Genomic DNA, 24,281 nt, shown 5'->3' on the forward strand with positions numbered 1-24,281 from the left:
ATGAGAGGTGGAACATTTTCTTTTAATAGATAGAACACACCCCCCCCCCCCCCCCCCCCCCCCACACACACACACAGAAAAACTGGTAGATCACAAAATGTTTTATTTCTTCTTCTTGAAATCAGTGCTGTAAGGATATTTATTGTAAATCTAGATAAAAGAGTGCTATCTATCTATATACACACCCACATATCCTGAGGATTGCATTTTAAGAGACTGCATTCTTATGCATGATACTCAACAGTCTAATTAGTATTTAATAAGGCAATCCTTTTGTGAGATTTGTATGGTTAAGATGAGGAAGAAGGATTACCGGGGAATTAGTAATGATGCTATTAATGTTCTTTTCTTTGTGTGACCTTATGCTTTCAGTTAGAAATAGTCAAGGATCTTTTTTTTTTTTTATTCCATAGACTATTAGAATGGAAAAGAAGAACTGGGAAATGTTGCAGAAATAATGCTGTATATAGGTTGAATTAAGAAACCCGTTTTGAAGGTAAGTGTTATATACATATATAAATGTACACACACATCTTGCTTGGTTTGGAGGATTTTATTTTGTACTTACATTTCTGAAGACTTACGCTCTGTGTTTATGGCATCAATGGGAAACATTAAAAGTGCATAGTTTTGGGCATTTTTGAATGTTGAATTATTGATTAATATTACCAATTTGTGTTTTGAATACGGTTACCTAGTCTACTTCCAAATAATTCCTAGCTAATATACAGTTTCTTCTTCTGAATGGCATCATAATTGTGTCTTGTTTTAAACTCAGTGACAGAAACAAAGGGTCTTATTCAAAAATGACTTTTTTTTTTGTTAATCGTATAGCCATTGAAAATATTTTTATTGATTGAGACCCCAAGTTGTTTAATTATCGTCAGGCTTCATTTCATGCACACATCTCCATTACTTTATTCGCCTTCGTTGCATATATTTCCTATTGCACTAGAACTACCGCAATAGAAAAACGCAATGAATTCTTGGGTCAACAATAATTTTTAAATGAAACCCTTAGTATTGTTGAGTGGGCTCTCATACATTGGTTTTAATCACATTCAGTTTTTCATGTGATAATTGCCATTATAATTATGGTTCCTTTCAACAGTTCACATATACTGTATATATTTTGTAACTTTCTGTTAGAATGATTGAACTTTCACAAGAACCGGTAATTAAAGGTTTTTTAAAGTGTGGGAGCTATTCAACCTGCTCCCACATTATATAGAATTACAATAGTTTTGTCACCCTGGCCCTGGGAAAATCTATTATCTTCATCATTTTATGAACTGTCAATCAACCTTTATGGTTTATATTGTAAAATGTAATTGTTAAGTTTTGTATGTGAAAAGAACATGCAGATGATTAAAAAAAAAAGTCTTTTATATTTGCTCTATTTAATATAAACCCACTTTAGGTGTACCTGAGGCAATGGACTTGTCCCAGGTCACAAGAATCATCTGCAGGATTTGAACCTTGGCTTCCCTGGTTCACATCCTGCTGTTCTAACCACAAACCCACTTCTTCACAGATCCTTCACTACCTCCTTCCCACAACTATGAACATCTGCAGAAAGAGGAGAGTGAGGAGACCATCTAGGTAGGCCTTTCACATCCTCTTGGAAACAAATGCACCATGCTGATGTTTTCAAAGTTTGCAGAGGTTTGCTCAGTGTTGAACTTGCAGGAAGAGGCTTATTAACAAACAAACAAAATGTTCAAGTCTCATTTGAATAGGAAAAACACTGACAATCATGTGGTCCTAAACTTTTATAAAACAGTCCTTGAATTACTTCTGTCAGGAGATACGGAAATAAACATGTGTACACAATATCTTGCTATTAGGTACTGGGTGAAGTGGTGGAGGAATAAGAAAAATGGTAATTTCAATTAAACACATTTTAAAATATACTGATTTCCGCAAGTAAGTGCATAGTTTTGGGCATAGACACATATATTGTGGGGTAGACATACATGTGTTTATAATATGCATGTATTTGATACATATGGGTCATAAAATACTATCAGAGATCTCGTCACAGCCATATAAGCGTATATATGCAGCTGTGAGGAATAATATCAGGTGTTTTGAAATTTTTAGTCCACCTTTACAAATGGTTCTCAGGGTGGGTTACTGCATATTTGGAATTCAGGTACAATCAAGCTCTGTCTTAAAAAATCACAATCTGAAAGCTGAATTTTAAAAGAGATGCCATGCCAAGTAGCACTTATTCGTTGACACAGCATGTGTAAGATTCTTACCTGTACATATTTAAAGGTAGATTTTAAAAGGGCCTTGCATGCACACCCATAAACACATATAACTCTGTACGCACAAAAAAATACTTTTCACTCATGCATGCCTGCAGCTGTATGTACTTTGCTACAGCTACTGGATAGGTGCAAGAGTCTGGAAGAGAGAGAGAGAGAGAGTAAGAGAGAGACTCTTTATAGGGCTCAGTCTGATACGGTATATATGGACCATTGTAAGGGGGCACTTTGATTCGGGGTGATTTTTTGGGAGGTGGGTTGGGTTAGGGGTGTTGTTACAGATACATTCAGAGAGATTCATTGTAAAATTGACATCATTAAAGAATTGTTGACCTTATAAGTTATGAAAATTCTAAACAGAGGAGCTGATTTGTACACTACAGTCTCTGCTAGCTGCATTGTATAAATGAACTCCTTTTCATCACGTATAAGGTCTAAAATTAATTATGTCAATTTTACAATGGATACCTCTGAATGTGCCTGTAACACCACCCCTAACCATGAGTTGTGCAAGTTGAGATTTACCCAGAAAAATAGAGATGGTTATCTGGATGTGTTCCGATTTATGTGGCTAAGTAGCGACGGTTAGCTGGATAAGTCAGAAAAGCACTACTTGTCTGTCTAATTAGCACTTTTTAGACTTATTTAGGTATAAAAGATAGCCAAAAAAGTTTTTTTAAAAGTGCTGTTTATCCAAATAAGTTCAAATTTGTCCTAGTAGAAGCATAGGCCCTACTTAGCTAGTTAAGTCAGAATTTAGCTGAATGAGTGTGCGCAAATACCATACCTGTGTATTTGTACTTAGAATTTTAAAGGGATATGCAAACAGATTTTGCTTGTGTCATTTAGATGCATTTACCCCCATAAGTTGGTTTATGTGGAAATTACCAGTGTTACCAGTCTACTAGTTCACCCAGTCCATCTGCAGCTCATGACAAGAAGTCCCCTCATTTTACTCTGACTCCTCACCCAGTCATGTTTTCAGTTTTGAGATGTTTCCGATCACTTATACCAGATATTGAGCCTGAGTAAATATACACAAATAAAAAACTTATGTGCATCACTTTGGTAGGTTGTAAAATAGCAACTTATGTGTGTAACTGTTGGCTCATCCACAAAAGAACCCTGATCTGCCTCTTTTTAACATACACAAATTTACTCATTGTCCCCGATATATGCACATATGTTTCAGATTTTAAAATGGCGTATACTCATGTATATGCCATTTTACGTGTGCACATACTATTTATTATGTGCTCATGTTTTGAAAATTCACTTCAATATATATTGAAAAAAAGGCAAGAGAAAAGGACTGATTTAATTTAAAGTGAGCTACAATAGAGAATCATGAGCTGTCACCAAATTGGATCATTAATGTGAGTCTAACTCACAATCAAGGCAAAAAAAACTTTTATATTGGATTATAAACTGAATTGTTTTTGCAGTAGAATAAAAAAAGAAGCTTTTGAACTCTATGCAGGTGTAATATTAAATGAAAATTAATTCAGCAAAATGACCAATATAGTCTGTGAGCTAAATCAGAATTTAATGCTGGCACTACAAATTCATCCAAACAGGAGAAAAGATAGAACCATGTTTTTGGCAGGGAAAAAAATGCTTTAGATTATATTAACCCATGAGCAGTTGTCTACCAATATATTTTTAGTGATGTACCTTGAATTCCAGCCAGGATTTGTCCTTGATCCTTTTTTTAAATCATTGTGGTATATGAAATAAATTCACATTGAGCTGTAGATGTGCAATGGCAGCTTCTTTGATTATTTGATATGCCAAGTTTGAATCAAGCATATGCTTGGAGTGGTTGCATGTTTATTTTCTAAAGGCAAACTAATTAATCTAGTATGATTCCTTTCCTCTGTACATCTTCTCAGGCTGTTGCTAGAAATTGCTGGCTTCTCTAATTTCCTAGTGTTTTTATTTTCTGAAATTATCCTAAGCTGTTAAAAGAAGTACTATGGCATGAATGTTTGGCACTTTTTTACAGCACCACATACTTCAGTATTGCACTAATTGTAAAATCTTAGAGGTCTATATTCAAAAGCATTTAGTCAAGTAACTCATAATTTAGCCAGCTAAATAAATATTTGAGCACATATCCAGGTAAATTCTAGCTGGCTAATAAGTTAGGTGGCTAAAGTTTGGCCAAATATGTTAGAGGCATTCTGGGGTGTAACCAGGAGGAGTTGAGTTTGCCTGCTATGTTAACCAGCTAACTCCATTATTAAGAATTAATCAGATGACTTAGGGGATCATTTTCTATAGTTTTCGCATGCAAAGTCAGGGCAGAGTCGGGGAGGAGTCGAGGCGGCATCGGGGCGGACGCGGCGAAGACATCGCTGACGGCGAAAAGGTAAAGCTCCTTATCACCACCAGTAACGCGCCCAATAGCACCATCTTTCAAGGTGTCGGTATTGGTTTGCAAAAGCCAGCGATGATATCACCGCGGTGGTGCGATTGCTGCAGTTTTCACAGGCCTGCCCCTGCTTTGCCCCTCCTCCCACCCCCCTGGTACCGCGCGATTCACTAAGGCCTGTGATTTTAGAAAATCCAGGCCTTAGTCAGCTAATAGGGTCTTTCATCAAAGTGTGTTAGGGCCTGAACGCACATGAAATAGGGTCTAACATTCATTACACATGCAACAAACACAAGTAGCTTACACATTTTACATTTAGTATGCATGTGGGATACATTAATGCAAATTAAAGTGTTCTACCACATTACCGTCGCCCGTATGACATAGTAAGGGCAAAGGTAGCGCCGGCGCCATTTTGAAGATTGGCAATATGGCCCGTGTGCAGGAGGTCGCTCCCGGACCCCTGCTGGACTTTAGGCAAGTCTTGTGGGGGTCAGGAGGCCCCCCCCCCCCAAGCTGTCCAAAAGTCCTTGGGGGTCCAGCGGGGGTCCGGGGGCGATCTCCTGCACGTGTGACATCAGGAGCCAGGAACCAAAATGGCGCCGGCTCTACCTTTGCCCTTTCACATGATAAGGGCAAAGGGCCACCGGCGCCATTTCTCAACGCAGCCGTGGCCAGAGAGAGAGGGAGATCGTGTCGGGACCCCCACTGGACCCCAGGTAATTTAAAACATTTTGGGGGGGTTCGGGAGGGTGGGGGATTTCTTTTAAAGGTTCGGGGTGGGTTTTAGGGTTTTTTTTGGTGTGCCGGTTTTCCCGCCCTCCCCCGATTTACGATTTTTAATGATTAAAAAAAAAAAAAAAAACACGACGAAAAGATTTCCCTCCCCCCCCAGCCAAAATCGATTAAGACGATCGATCACACGATTCACACCTCTACTCACTTCCTCTCTTCTCTCTCCCACAACTGACACACCGCAAAGAGGCAGTTGCAAGAAATCAGTATATATAAACCAGAAAACTAATGCTCCACGCAAAAATCAACTTGCACCGTGTAAAATGATGCGTGACACGCTGACGTAATGTGATAATTGCCTATGCTATGAAATACAGAGGAAATTAGTCTAGCCAAGCCCATTGTTTTGTCGCAGATGCTAGTTCTGCTATATTTATAGCAACTTGATGAATCTAGGCCTAAGTCTAGTCAGGCCACAGAACTGTCCTAAAATTAATCAGCTATAGTTAGCTGGCTAAATTTTGTTTTTATAGATGTATTTATTGAAATTTTCAAAATATAAAGCAAAATACCTTTGCACAGAGACAGTGAAAGAGATATATACTATTTATACAAATCTTGAATTATATCAATAAATGAAAACATGTTCCTCTCTCTATAAAAACCAACAATTGAATGGGGGCATAAAAAATGAAGAGGAGCAAAAAGAAACAACAGAATGAATTCTGTATTTATATAATAGACAGAGTGTAATTATACTACTCTCTCTATATAGCTTGGATAAACATAGATGGCTAAGGGTTGCATGCAAAACTCACCCCTCTAGCAATAAGAAACTCCCTGAACTGTTCAGAAACAAAGAAAGCAAAAGTGTTTGCACTTAATTTCACAATACATTTACTAGGATAATGTAAAAGAAATGAAACTCCAAGAGCTAAAACTTTGTGGCACATTTGAAGAAAAGCTTTACGTTGATCTTGTATGACCCTGGTTAAGTCAAGATATATCCTGACTTGAGCACCCAAAAAACTAGCGTTAAAATTTTGAAAATAAGACTTCATCACAAAACTTAGCTCCTGAACATCTGAAAAGGTGACAAGCAATGTAGATCATTCAGAAACTTCATTAATATAATTTTTCAAGTATGAGGACAAATTAGCTAAATCTACAACAGTTTGAGATGGATGATCCTGTTGACTGGAATTAGGTTTATAAGAGAGAAAACCTACTTTATTAAGGTTGGGAATTTTATCAGCTGGAATTCTCAAAATATCCATAAAATACTTCCTAAGCCTTAAGCAGGGTAGTTCTTCCACAACTTTAGGAAATCAAGTCCCAAAGCAAACCTAATGTAACCACTTCTGGTTTTAACAAGCAAAGGGGGAACATGAAGAGCAGAGCGCTCACTATCTGGAGTGGCATGTGCTGCCGGCAACCTCCCCTCTGATGGCAAACTTAGGTCAAAGCTGCCTTCAGTGATTCTCACCTCTGAAACAGAATCCCACTGCAAAGATGGCATGGAGCTCATTTCCCCCTCAGAAGAATCGCCGGCATAGTGTACTCTCACACATATAAGAATTCATACTATTAATAAATAGAGATGTGAATCGTGTGCCAGATCATAACGATCAAGTTCGGCTGGGGGGGGAGGGGAATCTGATCGATAAGATATGTGAATTGGAATCGTTTCCGATTCCAATTCACATCGCTAATTTTTTTTTTTAGGGAGGCCCGCGCCGCTAAAAAAAACCCCACGCGACCCTTTAAATCGAACTCCCGACCCCCCCAAAAACCTTTTAAAATTACCTGGTGGTCCAGGGGGGCCTCGGGGAGCGATTTCCCGTTCCCAGGCATCAGCTGCGCTAAGGATGCCCCTTTGCCCTTACCATGTGACAGGGTATCCGTGCCATTGGCCGGCCCCTGTCACATGGTAGGAGCACTGGATGGCCGGCGCCATCTTTAAAGATGGAGCTGACCATCTTTACTCATCAGCCCCTATTATAGAGTATATATTATAGAGTATAGTATAGAGTATTATAGCCCCTATTATAGAGTATATATTTAGAGTATAGTATAATAGGGGCTGATGAGTAAAGATGACTAAGTATTCATAATGTCCATCCCTGGTATTAAATGCCATCTTACAGACATATTCAGGGTGTATGCGTACCAGATTATAAGCTTCCCGCAATCCAGCTTAGTGAAGATGGAGGCACTGTGGACAGTCGAACAGCTCGGTGATCAAGGGTAAAGGATTTTTATCCTTGCAAGTAATGGTATTCAGACCACGATAACCAATGCATAGTTTCAAGGACCCATCCTTTTTCGTGACAAAGAAAAAGCCTGTGCCTGCGGGTGAGGTCGAGAGACTGATGAACCCTTTAGTCAGGTCCTCTCGGATATATTCTGTCATGGCATGTGTCTCGGGCAGCGACAGTGGATACGACCTGCCCCTAGGAGGCATTGTTCCTGGTAAATGTTTGATAGGACAGTTGAATGTACGGAGAGGTGGAAGGATGTCAGCCTTCTGTTTGGAGAAAACATCTTCATAGTCTGCATATGGAGACGGAAGGCCAGAGGTAGTGACTGCCAAAGAAAATCACAGGAGGAGGTGCCATCTTCTTCAGGCAGGTCCAATGACAAGCTGGGCTCCACTCAGAGAGTTGAAGAGTTCCCAAGTCAAACTGGGGGAGTGATGATGAAGACAGGGCAATCATAGGACCACCAGATGGATTGATTTCTCCAAGACATGAAGAGCTCCAGTGAGGAGATGAACAGGCTCCGTGACAAGGGAGATCCGGCCGGGCAATGGCTCACCATAGATTGAGGCAATACATTAGGATGTTTCAAGAGAACAAATGGAGATACTAGGGGTGTGCATTTGTTTGCAACGTATTGGCAATCCGCAACGTACATATCATCTTCGTTGTATTCGTGGGGTCCGAAATGTATGGCAAACCCCCATGAATGCACTGTACCACTAATGAATAAACCCCCACCCTCCTGACCTCCCCAAGACTTGCCAAAAGTCCCTGGTGTTCCAGTCAGGGTCCTGGAGCGAACTCCTGCACTTGGGCCGTCGGCTGCCGGTTTTCAAAATGGCGTTGATAGCCTTTGCCCTTACTATGTCACAGGGGCTACCAGTGCCATTGGTCGGCCCCTGTCACATGGTAGGAGCACAAGATGGTGCCGGCCGTCCATTGCTCCTACCATGTGAAAGGGGCTGACCAATGGCACCAGTAGCCCCTGTTTCATAGTAAGGGCAAAGGCTATTGGCGCCATTTTGAATACTGGCAGCCAACAGCCCGAGTGCAGGAGATCGCTCCAGGATCCCCGCTGGACCACCAGGGACATTTGGCAAGTCTTGGGGGGGTCAGGAGGGTGGGGGTTGTAGTTAATTAAATTTAAAGTGTTGGGATGGGGTTTTTTTTGGGAAACAAATACATATGTAACTAATGAACGGATCAGGGTCCCCCAAGAATGGACGGATGCAACGGATTTGGGTCCGGACGAATACGAATACCGAATGGGATGAATCCATCCCTGCTGCACAACCCTAGAAGATACCCAGGAGATGTACTAGGTCTTTAAAAATGAAGTTCCCTCCTGCTCCAGAGTCAATCAAAGCCAGAACAGGAAAGAAGCAAGAATCCCAGGTTAATGTAACTGGCAAGGACAATTGAGGAGCCGGAGAAGTAGTGCCCAAGTTCAGGACCCCAACTGAACTTAGGCCCAGAAGTTTCCCAAACGGATGGGACAAGATTGGAGGCGGTGACCAGGAGCTCCACAATAAAGGCATAGACACGAATGCCTCCACCTAAGGCGTTCCTCCGGAGACAAGCGCCCTCAATCCAACTGCATAAGCTCTTCTGCTTTTGTGGAAGACGGAGTTCTGCTGGGAGCGGACCCCGCTGTGGGTGGTGAGTGGGAATGCTCCATGGTGGGTCATCTGGGCATCTGTACCTCTCAGTGACACTCTTGGAGGTGATGGTCAATACGGCCTGCCAGGTCAATAAGGTCCTCAAGGGGGGACGGTAGCTCACGGTCTGCTAGCTCATCTTTGAGCTGAGGAGACAAACCATCCAAGTAGATAGTTCGGAGACAATCTGCTTGCCATGATAGTTCTGTAGTGAGAGTTTGAAACTCAATCGTATAGTCATAAAGGGCTCGTTGATCTTGCTGCAAGCGAAGAAGACTGGTACTTGCCACAGTCTGTCTTCCTGGATCATCAAAGGTCTGACAGAAGAGAGCCACAAAATGAGACATCTCCTGCAGGAGTAATTCAGAGCACTTGCACAGAAGGGAAGCCCATGCCAATGCCTTACCCTCGAATTGAGAAAGAATGAAGGTAACCTCCATTGGTTGATGAACCCTCTGCAGAGCATGGAATCCCTGTTGAATCGGGGTGGGGCGGGTCGGGACAGCAGAGCCCTGGAGGATGAGAGCAATGGATGATGGCTGACTGGAGTCGGAGTAGGAACTGAAGGGCCTGCATGAGTATCAAGCCAGGCATGGAGATGCTTGACTGAGGAGGCCAATGCCTCGAGGAACCACTACTGCTCTTGGACCTTAGAAGCCAGGCCTGGGATGGCCTAGAGGGCGGACGGCTCTGCCGAGTCCATGGCCTTGGCAACCTGTTGCACTGGAGGTGGACCCTTGGCCCGAGGTGGGGTTGACGCTACCTGCAGGGCAAGCCCCACTGGTCCCCACCATCGGTAGGTGGAGTTGGCTGAGTGACGGAGGCCGGCTGGAGCTTCGCTAATACCAGCCCTCATTCCCCGCAGGTTGATCCCTTGGGTACCAGGGCCAGCTGGTCTTAGGTGGGCCTCCATCTGAGGACTCCCAGGGTGAGATGTCGGGATCATCCAGAGGTCAGCAGTGGTAACAAGGATAGGAGGATGAGTCCAGATGAGGCAGAGTTCCAGAGACCTGGGAGCCAATGGAGAACGGAAGGTAAGACAAGTGGTGCCCAAGTAAAAGAAGGCCAAAGCCTTTGAGGCCAAGTATAGGGTAGAGTCAATAGAGTCATTGAAGAGCAGGCTGTGGTCGGGCAGGCAGCAAAGAAGGACGGGAGGTCAAACGAGCACAGCTCAAAACCAGAAGTCAATCCAAGAATGGTCAGGCAAAGCAGAGGTCAATCCAGGAGTCACTCAGAAGCTTAGTCAGATGAAGCAGGGGTCAAGCCAGAAGTCAATCAGAAGTGAGGACTAGGCCTGGGTAGGAGCAGGAACCAGGAATGAGGGACGGAGCGAGTATCAGGAGTGAAGACAGGATCAGGAACCAGGAAAACAGATGAGAACAGGATCAAGCAACGATCACACAACAAGCATGGAGACCTGTTGCCAAGACAAGGAAGCACTGGCTGGGCCTGGCCTTAAGTACCGGGACCCAGTGACTTCATCATCCGGGGCCACAGGGTGGTTTCTCGCCGCAGCCCCTTTAAAGCAGAGACAGATGCGTGCGCGCCTAGGAGGTGGCTTGGGTGCGGAGGTGGCTGCCCACAGCCACGAGGGAGGAGGAACCTGGAGCTGGAGCTAGCAGTTGGGGGTAAGTGGGGTCGCGGTCCTGCCACGGTCGGCACACGCAACATCCTGTTTTGTTAGTATCCTTGAAATATACATTCCTCTGAACCATGCACTGCTGAGCGACTGTCAGCTTTCCCCTTGTTCTAGTTTAAAAACTGCTCTATCTCCTTTTTATAAGTTAACGCCAGCAGTCTGGTTCCACCCTGGTTAAGACTGAGCCCTTCCTTTTGGAAAAGTCTCCCCCTTACCAAAAGGTTATCTAGTTCCTTACAAAACTGAATCCCTCTTCCCTGCACAATCATCTCATCCATGCATTGAGATTCTGGAGCTCTGCTTGCCTCTGGGGACCTGCACGTGGAAGAGTGAGCATTTCAGAGAATGACTCCTGGAGGTTCTGGATTTCAGCTTTCTACCTTAAATCCTAAATGTGTCTTCCAGAAGCTCCCTTCCACATTTTGCTATGACATTGGTGCCCACATGAACTACAACAGCTGGCTCCTCCCCAACACGGTCTATAACCCTATCTAGGTGGTGCATGAGGTCCTCCACCTTCACACCAGGCAGGCAAGTTACCAGGCAGTCCTCACATCTACCAGCCACCCAACTATCTATGTTTTTTGTTTTTTTTTTTATTTCATTTTTATTGAATGTAACTAATTATACAGCAATACAGCATATCAATGCAATACAGAGTGATGGAGTTCCACATAAAAAAAAGAAAATTTGAAAAAATCTTAACCCCTATGACTCCTATACCAGGAAATTAAGGGAGAGGTCAAGAGTTAACTATACATCCTTAAAAAGTAAATATTAAAGAAAAATAGAGAGGAGCCAGTACATATTCATATTATACTTCAACTTACAGTTTGTTTAGCGCTATTTAATGGCAAATGGGAATCAAGAAAAAAGTGGAGTTTGCAACTTTTTGGCTCCTGCATAGCCACTGCTCCAGCTTTAAAAGTAGATGATATATTTCCATCTTCCTCTTGCCTTCTCGCCAGTGTTTTCTTCCTAGGTTCAAGAAATTAGGTGAATCAAATTCAAAGCCATTTGTGGGTTAGAATATGTAGGTTTCCCTATCCTTGTATGTATTTCCCTGTCAATTTGTTATAATATTCTACATCCATGTTCTACTGTATATGTAAAGATAAACTAAGTTTGTCTTTACAGATACAGAAAACAAAAATGGGCACAATTAATGTTTATACTTTTAATTGTAGAAATCAATAATACAAATACAACAATATGTAGCGTGTGGTGACACACTTGCTACATATTGTTTGAAACATATACATTTTCATACTTTCTCCCCATCCCTTCCCTCCCTCCCATCTTCAAACCCCTCGGTGTCAACTGCTAAACTATTACAATTGAGAGGAAAAGGCATGTTAGATGCAAATAATAATAATAAAAAAGTAGCATATCCCCTTTGATCAAAGTATATTTAGACTACTCAAAATAATTCCTAATGGGCGAAAGGAATCCTGTCACCTTATTAGGACAGTTGGATTAAAATAATAATGTACTGGCAAAAATAATAAAATATCCTTGCCAGTGCTCCCATCCTTCCTAATGAACTGTGTTATAAGCATATATGTTTTATTTGTATTTTAGAATCTCTTAGATGAAGCATTTTGTGTTTTTTCAGTGACTATTTTCCCTTCAAACAGGAAAAGAACTATAAGCCTCAGAATCCTGAAAACTGAGGTGATCAGAAAGCAAAGTATGGCAGTATCCTGATGATAGCAATCTGGTCGCCCTGTTTAAGATTTAGACTTGTGTATAATGCATCCTGATCCCTATTACATTTTTACATTTGAAATATCAGCCTTGCTTAATGATAGTCTTCTGCTTTCATTTCTTTGCTTTAAGTGTGCAATTCAGTGTCCTATTATATAATTATGCAGTTCTACTACCATTTCTTAGAGGAATAATTGCAGTTCATAATCACTGACATAGGCAATTATAAACACAGTCAATGTTTTTCTTTGATTTTATAACAAAGGTAACAAACCTGCTTCAGTCAAAGCCAATTCTCGCAGAATCGCATCACACTGTAATCAACCACAGTAGGAGGGAGTCAGGTGCATGTACATGATGGGTCATATTTCCTTCCTCATTCCTCTTACTTTTCCCACTATGTTGAACTCCTCCTTCACGTGAGTTCCTTCACTGGCTGGCAATAGGAAGAGGGCAGTGGAGAATCTAATCACATATTCCTCCTTTGCTGCCTGGGACTAACCTCATGGTTTAACCTGCATGGGACACCATCAATCTCTGTACTGTGTCCTATGTGGCTCAGATAGAGTAGGAATAAACGGTCTAGTTCTGCATTACAATTCTTCTACTGCCAGCTGTGGAGGGAATCACTGCAGGGGAAGTGAAAAAGGGGATCTGGCAGGATGGGACTAAGAGAGAGGATCTAGCATGGATTGAGATAAGGGATTGGGAGGAAGGATGTGTCTGGGAGAAGTGGGAGAGGGAAAGGCTCTGAAAGGTGAACTGGGGTTCATTGGGGTTTAGAGAAGGGATAAGAGTGAGAGAGAAGACCAATAGAGAGGAAGGGGGTAGAAAAGGAATCAGGTTCAAAGGAAGCAAGGAGGAGAAAGGTGGGAATAAATATAAAAAGGGGAATATGACCAGAGATGAGAGAAGGGATATCATTGCCCTGGGCATGCTTTGGGATAGTTAAAGCTACAGAAAGTAAGACGTGGTTCAGGGGGGACCTCCTTCCCCAATGCAGATTCTCCCTTCTGCCTCAATCATAGATCCTCCTTTTCTTTAACTGTTGCATTAACACCTCACGAGAGTCATCCCAAGCCATTGCCTTATCCTGATCCTCCCTTTGCCTCTGCCTGTTCCAGTCTTCGTCCTTACCTGCTCCAGTCTGCCTGCCCAGCCTGCCTCTGCCTATCCATCCCTCTTCCCTTCCTCAGATGGATCCCTGGTTTAACCTTCATCTGGAATCTGAATATGCTTGGCTTGATCGCTGCCTGCCTTGGATCTTCGTCTGGACTCTGGATATGCCTGTTTACTGCCTTCCCATAATCCCTACCTAGACCTTTGACATGCCTGACCAACACCAGCCTATGATTTTAGCCTGGCCCTGGACTATGTCTCCAGTCATTCACAGAGACCCTCGCCTAAGTTCTGCTGGCGAGGGTCAATCTCACCTCAGCCCAAGAGTCCACAGACACAACAGTTTGCTGAGGCCTTTACTCGGTAGTCTTGACTTCACTTCAAGCCATTCCTGGTATATCCTATAGGCTGCAAGACCATCAGGGTGCCTTGGAGCTCCTGGATTCAGCTATGGACTGCCTCACCATGCATCTAGATGCCCTGAGCACCCCTGCAGCATTGCCTCCACCCACACTGGCACGCCACCTCCTTCAGTGCCCAATCAGTCAGTTTCTCAGCTGCCAGCTCCTTCCCAGTATGCTGGGGATTAGGGATGTGCAGAGCAAAAGTTTAAGTTCATATGTCCATATGTCCAAAGGGGGTCCCATTTGCGGTCAATATGGACATAAACAGAATTCAATGAGTTGAGTATATGTCCATATGTGCAAATAAAAATTTAAACCCCTCACCCTCCTTAATCCCCCCCCCCAAGACTTACCACAACTCCCTGGTGGTCCAGCGGGGTCAGGACGCCATTTCTGACCAACTTTGCAAGGAGCACGTGACGTCGGCGTCACGTCGGAGTGACGCGGCGTCACGTGATTCCCCGCGGGTTCGCGCCAAAACGCTCGTTCGGCCCAAAAGGAACTTTTGGCCAGCTTGGGGGGGCCTCCTGACACCCCCAAGCTGGCCAAAAGTTCCTTTTGGGCCGAACGAGGGTGCCGGAGGGAACTCGCGGGGAATCACGTGACGCCGCGTCACTGCGACGTGGCGCCGACGTCACGCGATTCCCCGCGGGGTCGCTTCCGGGATCCTCGTTCGGCCCAAAAGGAACTTTTGGCCAGCTTGGGGGGGCCTCCTGACACCCCCAAGCTGGCCAAAAGTTCCTTTTGGGCCGAACGAGGATCCCGGAAGCGACCCCGCGGGGAATCACGTGACGCGGCGTCACGTGATTCCCCGCGAGTTCCCTCCGGCACCCTCGTTCGGACCAAAAGGAACTTTTGGCCAGCTTGGGGGGGCCTCCTGACCCCCCCAAGCTGGCCAAAAGTTCCTTTTGGGCCGAACGAGCGTTCCGCGCGAACCCGCGGGGAATCACGTGACGCCGCGTCACTCCGACGTGGCGCCGACCTCACGTGCTCCTTGGAAAGGCTTTCAGAAATGGCGTCCTCACTCCTCGCTGGATCACCAGGGAGTTGTGGTAAGTCTTTGGGGGGGGATTAAGGAAGGTGAGGGGTTTAAATTTTTATTTTGGATCAACAATTGCGATTTCCAACTTATTCAACATAGCTTTGTTGAATAAGTTGGAAATCCGATCGTTTATGTCTCATCACTTTTTTAAGTTAAAAAAAAAAAAAAAGTTGCGTTTTACATTTATGTTCAATACGAATGCACACCCCGACTGGGGATCCCAAGCAGTGTCAGGGATTCTTAATCAGTACAGAATGCACATCCAGTTACAGGCTTCACTATTCCTTGATGGCCAAGCCAAGACTACGTACATCCTTTCATTATCATATGGAACAGCACTGGCTTGGGCTTCTCTCCTCTGGGAGCATGGGGATCCTATTTTCTCGACCTCCAACAGTTCCTGAAGCAGTTTTGCTCCATCTTTGAGGAGCCAGGTCATGTAGCAGCCATAGCTTCTGATCTGCTCCATCTTGATCAAGGCTCCCAAATCCTGGTTGAGTATGCTGTGAAATTTCAGACACTGGCTTCCAAGCTAAACTGGTGGAAAGATGGCTTGGTCAACATCTTCCTGGAATGCCTCTTTGGGAACATGAAGGACAAGCTCACCACCCGGGAGATCCCCACCTCGCCAGAGGCAAAATAGATCATTGCTTGCAACAAAGTGCTCAAGAAATCTGACCAGAATAGAGAAGTGTCTCCCTGTCACCTCAATTCCAGCATCTGCTTCATTACCGGCTGCCACACTCTCAGTCTCTCTTCCTCTTCCCAAGGAACAGAATCAGTTGGAACACTACTGCTTGGCCTCAGAAGAAAGCCTCAGTTGCAGACAACAGCGCCTCTGTCTCTAATGTACAGCCCAAGACCATCTCTTGGAATAGTATCTGCAGAGGTCGAGACTTAATTTCCAATGGTCCTTCAGAAAGTTGTCCCTAAGCCTTACCATTCCGCCTTCCCAATTCCTCCTGCCAGTCACACTAGAACTGAGCTTCACGTGTTTCTCCACCCAGGTCTTTGTAGATTCTAGCTCCAGGGGAAACTTCATTTTGCAGGACCTGGTCAACCAACTCCAAATTCCCACGGTCCAGATGACTTCCCTGCTGGTGATCCCCTCAGTCTATGGAGATCCACTTCCAGGCCAGGTTACCAGACCATGTTGCCTGTAGCCTTATCCACTGGTTTCTTGCACTTACAGAAGATAAATTTCCATATAATCTCTACAGCTGTTCATTCCATCATACTTGGTCTGCCATGGCTTCAACAATATGAACCTCACTTTGATTGGTCCACCTTAAAACTCATACGCTAGGTACATGGATGTACAGATTCTTACTTGATATCTGTGGAAACTTCTCGTCTGTTGACTGTGGCTTCCATACTTCCAGGGCTTTCCCTCCAGTTTGTGGATTACAAAGATATCTTTTCAAATAAGGGTGCTGAGATATTGCCTCCTCATTGCATGTATGACTGTTGCCCCAGAAAGTCAGGCCATATTGGCTTATGTCCAAGAGAATCTGGAACATGTATTTATCCAGCCATCCTCTTCTCCGGCAAGAGTTGGGTTCTTCTTCATTGCAAAGAAAGATGGATCTCCCAGTCCATGCATAAACTACCGCAGCCTTAATGCTATTAATAAGAAGAACCATTATCCACTACCTCTAATAGTGGAGCTCTTCGAATGCCTACAGGGCACACAGATATTCATGAAATTGTACTTCAGGGGTGTGTGCAACCTCATCCACATCAAGGCTGGCACTCTGAGTATTCTGTCAAGCCCTTCGGGCTCTGCAATGTCCCAACAGTTTTTCAGAAAATGGTCAATGAGATTTTTTGTGATTTGCTATACACCTGCGTGCTTATTTATCTGGCTCACATGCTGATCTTTTTGCAGATCTTGAGTTCCCATTGTAGAGATGTTTGCACCATCCTACAATGCCTGTGAGAGAATAATCTCTATGCCAATGCCAAACTGGAAAATGTCTTTTTGAACAAGAGGAACTCCCCTTCCTCGAATACATAGTTTAGTGAGATGGATTTCAGATGGACCCAGCCAAGATAAAGTCATCATGGACTGAACTTGCCCAGTGGGCCTCTGGGCCTTACAAATATTCCTGCAGTTTGCTAATTATTACCGCCAGTTTATTCCAAATTACACTTCCATGGCAGTCCCCTTACTGCCTTTACCTGCAAGGTTGCAAACACCAAAGATTGAGTGCCAGAGGCTACTGAGGCTTTCCAGAAATTAGAGAATGCTTTTTCTGTCAAACCTTGCCTTCATTTTAGAGGTAGATGCCTCTTCTCTGGTGGTAGGGGCTGTCCTCAGCCAACACACCGCTGAAGGGGTACTTCGTCTGTGTTTCTTCTTTTCTAAGAAGTTTTCCCGGCTGAATGCAACTACAGCATTAAAGATCAAGAGCTCTTGGCTGTCAAACTGTCCCTTAAACATTGGTACAATCTTTTCAAGGGGGCTCAACACTACAATACTATATACATGGACCACCAGAACCTTGAACATCTACATCAAGTTAAGCAGCTCAATGCTAGACAGGCCCATTCTTCCTTGTTCTTTGTTTGCTTTGATTTTGACTTACAATATTGCTTGGTGCTCAAGAATCAATGAGTAGATTCCCTCTCTCATTCTTGCCATACTAAGGATTTCCAGATACTGCTAGGCATATCATCAATTTCACTAAGATACTCCTGGCCACTATGGCACCCGTTCCTCCAGAGAAAATGGTAGTGCCTTCCAGATTATATGAGAAAGTGTTAAAATGGGCCCATGACTCCTGTGTAGTAGGAAACCCTGGATGGGTATGTACCCTTGAACTGCTTCAATGACACTACTGGTGACCCCAACTGAAGCAAGATGTATAGACCTATGTTGACTCATGTCCCACCTATGCACAGCAAAAAGCTCTGCATGGCCAACCCTGGGTGCTGTTACAGCCATTTCCAGCCCCCAGGGCACCTTGGACCCACTTGTCCACAGACTTTATCGTGGACCTCCATGATTCTAATGGTGCCTTAGCTATATGGGTGGTGACTGATCGATTCTATAAGATCTCACATTTCATCCCATTACCTGGCCTTCCTTCTGCTACAGAACTGGCATGCCTCTTCACTCTCCACATCCTCTGCTTACATAGATTACCAAAACATATACTATTAGATAAAGGAGTTCAATTGAACGTGTGGCACTGGAATTCCCTCTACAAAAACTTCGATATCACACTTGACTATACAGCGGCCTACCACCCACAAGGGAAGAGGCAAGTGGAATGTATTAACTAAATCCTTAAACCTTCCTCCGCTCTTATGTCAATGAATGCCAACACAACTGAACCACCCTCCTGCCTTGGGCTGAATTCCCCAATAACAATCACATCAACACAGGCACTGGCTCTTCCCCTTTTCCACTGGATTTGGAGGTCCTAACTGCAGACTGGGCAAACTGATGGATGAACTGGTGAAACTGGTCATGGAGTGTACATGTGCCTGTTATAAAATTCCCTCACTTATGTGGCTCAAAGCCAACATTATGAGGCTGAGCACGCACACTTGTAAAATTAGGTGAACACAAATGCATGCCAAGCTCATTTTATAACATGCATGAATATGTGCAAGAAGGATATAAAATTGCCATTTATCTGGCCGCACACCCACATATATCCTTATATGCATGCCCGTGCACCCATTTGAAAGATAGCATCCCTGCACTTGCATCTCTGAGTTTTTGTGGGTACAACTCTTAAAATTAAGTTTTAAGCGCATGTATTTTTAAAATAGGTGAGTAAGGTATGCAGGTTCGATGCTTTGAAATACATGGCTTCAGTGCATTGCATGTATTCACACATGTGCCTACATACACATGCATATTGTGGGGTAAACATATGTATATTTTATAATATGACCCACATTTGCAAAGAATACCAATAGTGTCCAAGTTAATTTTTCATTCGCCAAAAACCTATAAAGTGAATATACATTAGAGGTGTGAATCGTGTGCCCTATCGTCTTAACGATCGAAATCGTCTGGAAGGAAAAGAAAATTGTTTTTGGCACGATTTTTTAGTTAAAAAATTGTTTTTTCCGATTAGTGCGCACTAATGGGAGTTAGTAGGTATTACAACACTCCTGGTATTAGGGTTAGGGCACTGTGTGCAGGAAGATCACAACACCCCTGGTATCAGGGTTAGGGCACTGTGTGCAGGAAGATCACAACACTCCTGGTATTAATAGGGATAGGGCACTGCATGCAGGAAGATCACAACACCCCTGGTGTCAGGGATAGGGCACTGTGTGCAGGAAGATCACAACACTCCTGGTATTAGGTATAGGGCACTGCATGCAGGAAGATCACAACACCCTTGGTATCAGGGTTAAGGCACTGATACCAGGAGTGCTGTGATCTTCCTGCACAAAGTGCCCTATCCCTAATACCAGGAGTGTTGTGATCTTCCTGCACAAAGTGCCCTAACCCTGATACCAGGAGTGCTGTGATCTTCCTGCACAAAGTGCCCTATCCCTAATAACAGGAGTGCTGTGATCTTCCTGCACACAGTGCCCTAACCCTGATACCAGGGGTGTTGTGATCTTCCTGCATGCAGTGCCCTAACCCTGATACCAGGGGTGTTGTGATCTTCCTGCACAACACCCCTGGCACTGCATGCAGGAAGGTCACAACACCCCTGGTATCAGGGATAGGGCACTGTGTGCAGGAAGATCACAACACTCCTGGTATTAGGGTTAGGGCACTGTGTGTAGGAAGATCACAACACCCCTGGTATCAGGGTTAGGGCACTGTGTGCAGGAAGATCACAACACTCCTGGTATTAGGGTTAGGGCACTGTGTGCAGGAATATCAGAACACCCCTGGTATCAGGGATAGGGCACTGTGTGCAGGAAGATCACAACACCCCTGGTATCAGGAATAGGGCACAAGTTCTAGTCACATTGACTGATCACATTACTTTTTTTGTCAACTACCAACAGTTTCCATTTCCCATCCCCCCAACCATCACCTCAGTGGGAACCTTGGTAACATCAATAGATAAGAGGGCAGCCAGCCAATAGGAATACATATTCTTTCCTAACTGACCTTTACTGACCTGGAAAGTGTCAATAATTTGTATCATTTTCTGTTAGTGTTCCTGAGTTTCCATTTCCATTTCCCATCCCCCCAACCATCACCTCAGTGGGAACCTTGGTAACATCAATAGATATGAGGGCAGCCAGCCAATAGGAATACATATTCATTCCTAACTGACCTTTACTGACCTGGAAAGTGTCAATTTGTATCATTTCCTGTTAGTGCGCACTAACAGGAGTTAGTGCGCACTAACACGATTTAACGATTTTTAATGATAAATCGTTAGAATTTCTATTGTATTGTGTTCCTTAACGATTTAAGATGATATTAAAATTATCGGACAATAATTTTAATCGTTGAAAAACGATTCACATCCCTAATATACATACTAGGCTTCATTGACCTTCATAATAGGCTTCATCGTATAGCATAGTTTCACTTTTACACTCTGCCTTCTGTTTAATACTAATATACTATTTTTGTTATGATTTTTCAATTTGCAAAATCTTTCATGTAAATGCCACCTGTGATGTGCTCTTTTAATTTACAGTACTGAATCATGTCAGTGACGTTACTTAACTTAGTAAATGGAAGCCGAATTGTCCAAATAGAATAGCCCGGTAAACTCTGCCCGACACGGGACCGTGTTTCAGATGTTGAAACAATCCTTTTTCAAGGGCTCATTTACTGCAATGTAAATGGTTCAGATGTACTTCACAAAAAATATTTGAACTATTCACTTTAAAATAACCACTAATGCTTAACAAAATGTCAAAATCTTGAACACAAGTCCGGAACAAACTTACTTTCAACCACTCAATTTGTCAGCTTGAGACGTGATGGCATGACGGCATTCATTTCCGGTATCGATGGAAAGACTGCCATATTTAAAGAGCTGAGCTGTCAATAAATAGGCGACGTGATAGAGAACTATGATGATATTTTCAAAGCCAAAGTTACCAAGATGGCTGACATGATAGAGAACCTTGGTGGCCATTTTGAAATGTCAAAAAGACTTTTGTGATCTTTGAATTGCACTATAAAATTTTTGAATGTATTTAAACATGTTACAGCTGAAATTATCCGATGTAATAGATCGCCCACCTCCCACCACTTATTACTGGGAAACTTGTGTTATTAAATACAGGAGTACCACTCCACAAAAGCATTTAAACCTTTCAGGTATGTGGTGTTCAGACAAAAAATCCATCGCTGTTCTCTCAAATTTAGAGCTATCTTAGAGTCTCCTCCTCTTGGATTTTTTGGTACCACTTCAGTAACATGCCACTTTAAATCAGAAAAGATGTGATTATGTTGAATGCAATGCACTCAATGGGTGCCTGTATTTTGGCGGTCCTAATGCAGCTCTGATGTTCAATTAGGCGAGTTTTAATGGTTCGTTTTGTACGACCCACATAATGTAAATTGGCAGGGCATATTATTGAATATACCACATTACTAGTGGAACAGTCAGAAAAATGGCTCACTGTGTGTAGTTTGACTGTATAATCCGTCCAGCTAGATCCAACAATTGCCTGTTGGCACAGTTCACATTTCTGACAAGACCAATGGCCTATGTTCATCTCTAATTCTCTGTCCGGGATAGGTGATAAAAATGAATGTGTCACATAATCTCTAATATTCTTGCCATGACTATAGGCAATAATCGGTCTATCCTTGAAGACTTGATATATCTGCAAAATATGCCAATGGTGCAAAATAATTGAAGCTATAGTCGATGCTTTAGCAGAGTACATCAAAGTACATACAAGAGGATTTACTGAATTTGATGTCTTGTCCAAAAGTAACCACTGTCGTTCAGCATGAAATGCTCGCTTGTAAGCTTTTTTAATAGTTGACATAGGATAACCTCTATCTCTCAATTTACGAAATAAGATGTTTGATTGGACTACAATTTCAGATTTTTCACTGCATAATCTGTGCAACCTAAGAAATTGACCCACTGGTAAATGATTGCGTATATGTAGCGGAGCCATTTTTCTGACTGTTCCACTAGTAATGTGGTATATTTAATAATATGACCTTGCAATTTACATTATGTGGGTCGTACAAACCGAACCATTAAAACTCACCTAATTGAACATTGGAACTGCATTAGGACTGCCAAAATAAAGGCACCCATTGTGGCGCATTGCATTCAACATAATCACATCTTTTCTGATTTAAAGTGGCATGTTATTGAAGTGGTACCAAAAATACAAGAGGAGGAGACCCTAAGAAAGCTCTAAATTTGAGGGAACAGCAATGGAGTTTTTGTCTGAACACCACATACCTGAAAGGTTTAAATGCTGCTGTGGAGTGGTACTACTGTATTTAATAACACATGTTTCCCAGTAATAAGTGGTGGGAGGTGGGCGATTTTGATGTTTTGTTAAGCATCAGTGGTTATTTTAAAGTGAATAGTTCAAAATATTTTTGTGAATTACATCTGAACCTTTTACATTGCAGTAAATGAGCCCTTGAAAAAGGATTGTTTCAACATCCAAAACACGGTCCTGTGTCGGGCAGAGTTTACCGGGCTATTCTATTCGGACAATTCGGCTTCCATTTAATAAGTTAAGTAACGTCACTGACATGATTCAGTATTGTGAATTAAAAGAGCACATCACAGGTGGCATTTACATGAGAGATTTTGCAAATTGAAAAATCATAACAAAAATAGTATATTAGTATTGACCAATGATTAAACAGAAGGCGGAGTGTGAAAGTGAAACTATGCTGTACAATGAAGCCTATTATGAAGCTCAATGAAGCCTAGTATGTATATTCACTTTACAGGTTCTTGGTGAATGAAAAATTAACTTGGACACTATTGGTATTCTTTGTGATTGTGGGTCAATATTTACCAACGGTCCATCTTAGAATTACTAGTAATTTAAGGTCTGTGGTTCTAGTATTGGTATTTTATAATATGTACATATGTGATACATGCATATTATAAAATGCAATGGTAAAACTACATGCCTCCACATACATACATATATGCTGCCATGCACAATTATATAAATGTTATTCTCCCATTTAGTAAAAAATTTTCAATAGTAAAATTTGGCTTGGATAGATTAAACAGCTGAATTTGGTCTACCCATAAATACAAGTTCTGCTACTACTACATGGATATGTTTTGTTTAATTTTATGTCTACTTGTGAGGAGCAAGCAATTAGCAAGTGTTTGGTCAGTCTCTAGTTAGTATGCAGATTCTCTTAGTGGAATCTGAATACTGAGACTTGTAGATATGAAAAAAAAAATGTTTGACAGCAAAATTAAAATAAAGGATGACATCCATGTCAAAGTAAATTAAAGCCAATAATGAGAAAACCTGTGCTGCAAACTTCCTAAGGTTCATAAGCTTGATCAAACTATTAAGCTCAAATTCTACATCGAGTTCAAATTTATCCTGCAGTGAAATGACTCAAGCAGTTTCATGCCAATTTCAAGGATTTATAGAGTTTTTACACCTGAAGTGTCATGAAACATAACCACTCAAGTGGAAAAAAAATGTCCAGTCAAATTTATCCTACCTTCAGAATTTGCTTGACTAGGCTAGCTATGATTCAGATGATTACAAAATGAAAGTAATATGAATGCTATCCTCATACACTGAATCAGAGGTTCACAACCCACTCCTCAGGTTACACCCAGCCTGTCTGTTTTCTGGGATGTCCACAGTGAATATTCATGAGAAATATGTGCATGCAAAGGAGGCAGTGCATGCAAATCTATCTAATGCATATTCATTGTGGAGAACCTGAAAACCTAAATGACTTAGTGTGTGCAGCAGAAGAGGACCAGAAGGCTCATCTGCATACCTTACCCAGCATTCCCCGAGAGAGGACATCAGAGATCTCTGACAGCTATCCGGGCTTCAGTCCTACAGCCCCAGCTTACAGGGAGCCCACACTCCTTGCAGAAGAAGGGATTTGCTACAGATTTGATATAGAAGGAATTTAATTCAAAACAT

Source organism: Rhinatrema bivittatum, chromosome 2, assembly GCF_901001135.1.
Source record: "Rhinatrema bivittatum chromosome 2, aRhiBiv1.1, whole genome shotgun sequence".
NCBI classification, from domain to species: domain Eukaryota; kingdom Metazoa; phylum Chordata; class Amphibia; order Gymnophiona; family Rhinatrematidae; genus Rhinatrema; species Rhinatrema bivittatum.